Source organism: Ixodes scapularis, unplaced genomic scaffold (assembly GCF_016920785.2).
Source record: "Ixodes scapularis isolate PalLabHiFi unplaced genomic scaffold, ASM1692078v2 PGA_scaffold0__279_contigs__length_252992795, whole genome shotgun sequence".
NCBI lineage: Eukaryota > Metazoa > Arthropoda > Arachnida > Ixodida > Ixodidae > Ixodes > Ixodes scapularis.
In genome coordinates this window covers 41,135,682-41,141,681 of record NW_024609835.1, presented here as the reverse complement: position 1 = coordinate 41,141,681, position 6,000 = coordinate 41,135,682, and positions in this window count along the sequence as shown.

Sequence of the window (6,000 nt, the reverse complement as noted above, 5' to 3'; positions counted from 1 at the left end):
GAGGTGGATTCTGAGATAGTCTATTTTATGTCATAACTCAATCTATGGACTCTAAGCATCCTAAGAAACCCGAAATTACATACAAGGGCGGTCAATCTTGCTATTTAAAATTCTATTAAAAATTGCGGCATGCCCTCCTTTCTGCCCTGTGGCGCAGAACGCCAGAGGGTGCCATCGGACGGGAAGGCAACAGGGGAGGGCACATGACAGCCAATTACGAATAATGGCTTCCCGGCATACATTTTCAAACCTTTGAAAAATCAGTCCGCCGAGAAGCCGTCACTTGTGACTGGCTGTCGCGTGCCCTCCCATGCTGCCTTCCTGTCCGGTGGCACCCCCTGGTGTTCTGCGCTACGGCACAGAAAAGGTGGCGTGCCACAATCTTTAATTGGATTTTTACTATGAAAATCGGCTGCCCTTGAATGCTATCTTGGGTTTTTTAGAATGCTTAAAGCCCATAGATTGAGTTATGCCAATAAATAGACGATCTCAGAATCCACTTGAGTGCCCCTTTAGGCTGTTGACGGAAATCAATGTCGTTGCTGCAAATCCTACAAAGGCAAAGGATCTGCAGCCTCAAACGCCTTTTTGAGCTCCAGCACTGGTTTGCCCAGCGGACGACGCTGCACCCTTTTGTCCAGGACACCACACACCAGACGGTCCCATAGCATGGCTGACAAGGTCTCACCAAAGTTGCAGTGTTCGGAGAAGCGGCGTGGGGCGGGGACGAAATTCGAGATGCTTTCTCCAGGCTGTTGGCTGCACTTATGAAATGCAAAGCACTGAACAATCACTGACAGGCATGGTCTGAAGTGGGCGGTGAGCTCCAACACAATGTCCGCATAGGGAGTCCACTGGCACACACAACGAGCATACGACGGAATAGATTGTCGGTCCACAAATGCTACACGGGACTGCGCATATTGGGGACTCCTCGACGATGTTGAGTATAATGAAGAAAACGTTTAGTCGCTCCTGGTACAGGGGCCATGTTTCAATCTTTTTGGGTCGAACTGTTCGAGATGTGTCAGCCGTTCTTTGATGACAACGTTATGCTCGTCTTTTTTCGCCATATGCTCTCGTCGTTGCCAAGTTGCCACGAAGCTGTCGTTGCTCAAAAAAGTGTGGTTGCGTGCCTCGGAGTTTGAATTTCTTCATTCTCGTTGTTGCCCAAAGCTTTATTCAGGCGGCCGACTTGGCCGTGCAGAAAAGAGGAGTTAGACAAGAGACACGTGGTTTACGACGAGTCCCCAGAATGACAAACGGTTCGGTAAAACCAGCTTGACTCGCCTTGGCTTGACTTCTGCCGACTCGCCGATGATGCCAGATGCACACACAACACTCACGACGCAAGATTTCGTTTCATTTTAAGTGCAAGATCCAGACTTTCAATGTCGCTACCAAGCATGCACGGTCATGTAGTGTTAGCATCGTTCAGGGCAACATGCTCATGCTCATAGCTTCAGCTTCACTTGCACATGAAGTAAATGAAACCATAGCCCCTGTATCCACTCTAAGTCTCCAAGTCAGTAGTAGGCTGAAATTTATCCATCACTACAAGAAGTTGGGAGTGATGCTGAGAAGTCTGGGAGGGTCGTCGCATGTACGGAATTGACTGATCGACGTGCCGTTCCCTGCAAGATGATGTCCTGGGTTGGGCAAGGTTCGAGCATGTTGGATGCTATCAGGAACACGTGGTTACACAGGATCTGTGGGGACACGGCGGTCCCATTGACTGTGGCCATATGTGCCTGGGGCGTCACTGCTTCCCGAGTGCTAGCCAGTGCCAACCTCCGGAAGATGGTCACGAAACTGCCTCAGCATCCCAACATTGAGATACTGGAACTGGTAGCAGTGGTCTAGGAGAGCCAGAGGAATCACTGTAGTTGGATAAAAACATTGCAACAGATGCATCAGTCCTCTAGGCATAAAATATCTTACACCTTAGACATATTATTCTCAAAATTGTAGATTCAATGGGGAAGCAGAGCAGTCAAAATTTCACCACAGCTAGCTTGGAACATTTCTTGGAAACTTCACAGAATGGCAAACATTCTATAGCTTCTAAACATAGTATTTACAGTGCTAGAAGCTGGCACTCTTGTCTCGTATTTAGAAACAGTTATTCAGTCATTTTCACCTCATCAAAGATGCACAATTGGGAAGGTGATCAATCCAGTTGTTTTATTCACATTAAAACAAGTTAACGAATAACTTTAGAATGCTGACAGGAGCTATATCAGTTAGTTTTGAGTGACATTCAGTAAAAGGAAGACAAGTGAATTTTTTTTAATCTTTTTAATTTTGTGAGTTTGAAAGAAGATTGCCTGCATTTTCTAAGAGCTAAAAAAACATGTAGGGATATTATTTCTACTAGTTCAAACATGTTTTCTTGGTTTTCGCAAAAAAGGGTACTTACTATATTTATTGTGCTTTGGTAGCCGCTGGTGCTGAAACTTGATGTCCCAGGTGGCATTCCTACAGCGATTCCCTATGACCTGAGGGAGTCCTGGGGCAGTTCGGTTATCTCGTGTGTGTTTAACCGTTCAGCGGTCGCGGCGGCGCTCAAGATCTTCGGCCAGTCGCGTCGGAGGGGTGCGATCACTTGGCAGTGGTTTGCCTCACGACGAGCAAGTTGGCGATGGTTCTGTCCTCCGCAGGAGAGTATGGCTTTGCAGCGCCGACTCACTTTGTCACTGGGGTGGTTAGGTGCACGCAAGTCACCTGGCGAACCAAGCACTCTATGTAACACCGACACACATTCACAATGTGCCTGATCACATCGCCGGCATCAGCCAAATGCCTGCTTGAAGACGCAGTACGTTAGTAGGTACGGTAGCCTGTCTTCAAACTGAAGCTCGCGGAATCCGTCTACGACGAAGATGATGGACGGCCTTTTCAACAGCCGGAGACGCTCGAACCAAGATCAATCCATACCGCCGTGATAGTGACGGCGGAAGTGCAATACGGCATCCAGTATCCCTCGCAGACGCAGAAGTGAACACTGCAGCCGAAGATCGAGCGTGAGGGACAACCAGATCAAGCAAGCACTACCGAAATTAACGAAAGAACTGTGCGAGCAAGCTATCAGCTGTAGTGGCGGAGCGAGGGAGGCTCGGATTACGGATCGGCTTATGACGACGTTAGGTTGGCTAATGGATTTCGCCCCACGCTTCGCTTTATTTTTTCGTCAGAAACTAGTGAGCGCAACTTTCTATCCCAGTTTTTCGTTATATTTTCTTATCCCAGCAGACAACACACACAAAAACAAGTGTTTTGCCGTGTTAAAATTGTTTTTTGACGAAAACGTGTTCTATGTGCACGAGACGAATTTGCGATCGCAATTGTAATAGACATCACTTAAATGTCATTTTAGTTGTCGTCTGGCAGGTCCCATCATGAATGTCATTTGAAAACCTGAATGTCATTTGGCGTAAATGCCATTTTAGCTGCCGTCTGACAGGGGTATAAGTCTGAGAGCAGCGAACGTATATACAACCGGAATCAAGCTAAGCCAAAGGACTTAACTACGGGGCGCGTTCGTCTTAGTGCGTTTCTTTTCACCGGCTAAACCAATCGCGCAAAGTGAACGCGCCAGATGGATGGATGGGTGTTACTGGCTTTGTGACGGGCGTTAGCTTGCGCCACCTAGCCTAAAAAATAACGCCATAAATCTGCGTTTTTGTTTCTGCGCGTGATTGGTTTAGCCGTTGCGCAAACGCACGAAAACGACGAGCGCTGTTTCGACGAACTTTTCGCCACTCGAGCCTGACGTGCAACGAGGTAATGTTTAAACTGCTGACGGATGCAACGAGCGTTACGACTTATCCTGGCTAACTCGTGTTAAGATCCTAATTGACCTCTCAAGTTCTGCTCGGTATTTGTGACAACTCCTTTATAAAATATTTCTCGGTCATTGCGACGCTCGTGGCCTGTCCGTGCTCAGCGTTCAGCGCGTTATATAATTACGCGCGTTCCGACGCCGAGAAATTCGCGTGCAGAACGGCATTACACGAGACAGGACTCATTAGTGGTTGCTTTGTCGGTGTTTTGCTTTACTTTCAATGAGCAGCGACTAATGAGCGCATTTCACGTCCGGTAAAACAGGCGGTAACGGGCGTTTCGTTACCGATTAGTGTCACGTGCATCGGCAACCTTTCGCTATTACGCATTAACTTCGAACGAAAAGGAACGCGTGGTGCTGCGTCGTCGGACGCGGGCAGAGGAGAGGGAAATCGGGAGACAGTCATGGGGAAGTACATCATGCGTAAGACAGCCAGCAGACATGTTTTAGGGAACCTTTTTTGCACATCCGGTACGGTACGGCCGTCCGGTATGAACTGCGCATGTGCGAGTCTTATGCTGTAGCGCATGCGCAGTTGGTACCGGAGGGCCCATCGTACCGTACCGCAGGTGCAACGACGGTTCTCTAAAACTCCCTATTGTCTGAGGCAGTCAGCGTCGAGCGGCTCACTCCTCCTCTCCCGTCCGTCAACCAATCAGTGTCGAGCATCGCGGCCACGCTTTTATATGGGCTTCGCGAAAGGCTGAATACCTAATTAAAGAACGTTAATAATGTCTGCAGACATGTTGGAAGCGTCACATCGTGTCTATCGAATGACGTATTTGGCTTTAGGGATCTCCTGACTCCGCCGAGAATCGAGTCCGACTTTTTCGGACTCTTAACGGAAAGTTCGTCAAAAGTTCGGTTAAAGTTCGACTTGAAGTGAGAGCGGGCGCAAGCGGTAGGTTCGCAGAATGTTTTATTATGAAGTTATAGACTCTCCGATCGGCCAAGCCTTTTGGGGATTACAAGTTTAAAACATCTTCGCTTTTTAAGTATTTTTTTAGACACTCGGGATAAAATGTATGGCGGCGCACGAATTCATTGGATGATTTCTGTCAAAATTTCGAAAGCTTTTCGGTATGATCGCTCAGGATATTTTAATTCCCTTGACATCTCCCGATATCTCGGATCTAGATATTTTTATTGATAATACGTTTGCCATTGTATGCAAGTGACACAAAGTATTACCTCTATATTAAACAAAAAATATCGAAATTTGTGAATCGATTTTCAAACTTTTTGACATTAATTTTTGTTTTTGTTTTTGCTAGGCGCACGTGGTTTATCTGGTGACATTACTACAATATGAGGCATTTTGTATGGCATCTATTAAAAAATTGTGTCACGCGCACTTGCCTTGATTACTATAGGTTACTTGCAGAAAGAGACCCGCCCCCAAATTATTGCCTTTCAATATTTTATCAGGCACCAGACATAAAGTCATCCTATTCGTTTATTAGTCATATAGCTAATTAAACATATCTGGCCAGCAAGACATTATGTTACGATGGATTCACGAACGCATATCTGAGAATATTCGAGCATTATTAGAGGCGTCAAAAACAAAATGTACTACATTTTACTACAAACATGGCCAAGAATCCGAGACATTCGGTTTAGTTCCATTCCGCGACGACATGTGGCGCCTAAGCCCCGAGCGAAATCACTTTTCCAATTTCCAATGTGCCCTCTGTTTCCGCCCGCACTGCCAATCTTATCTTCGAATCCGGAGAGGAGACATCGTAATGCAGTAAGGGCATAGCACTGATAACACGCTCAAGACAGCTCCGAACCTCGGAACCTCTCAAGGTCACAGCTGGGCGCGCCTAGCGCAGACGTGCAATGTGGAATTGCTTCTCCCGCAGTCAATGTGCATTCTAAAGTGATAAGCTAACGCTCAAGACTATTGCTCCATCGCTAAAAGCCAAATTTAAACCGAGCAAAGTTAAAGCTATACTTCGTCTCACCTTAGCATGGACTGGCCCCAAAGGCTGCTCTAGCGCGAGACGGTAGCCTTGATTGGCGTTCGCGCCACACGAGTCCTCGTGCAGCCGCCGAGGTGTCGTCGAAGCACGCCACCAACAATAGCCCATGCTAAGGTTAGACGAAGTATTGAAGCGCGAGCCGAATCCTCTGCGTTTTCCTACCTCGCA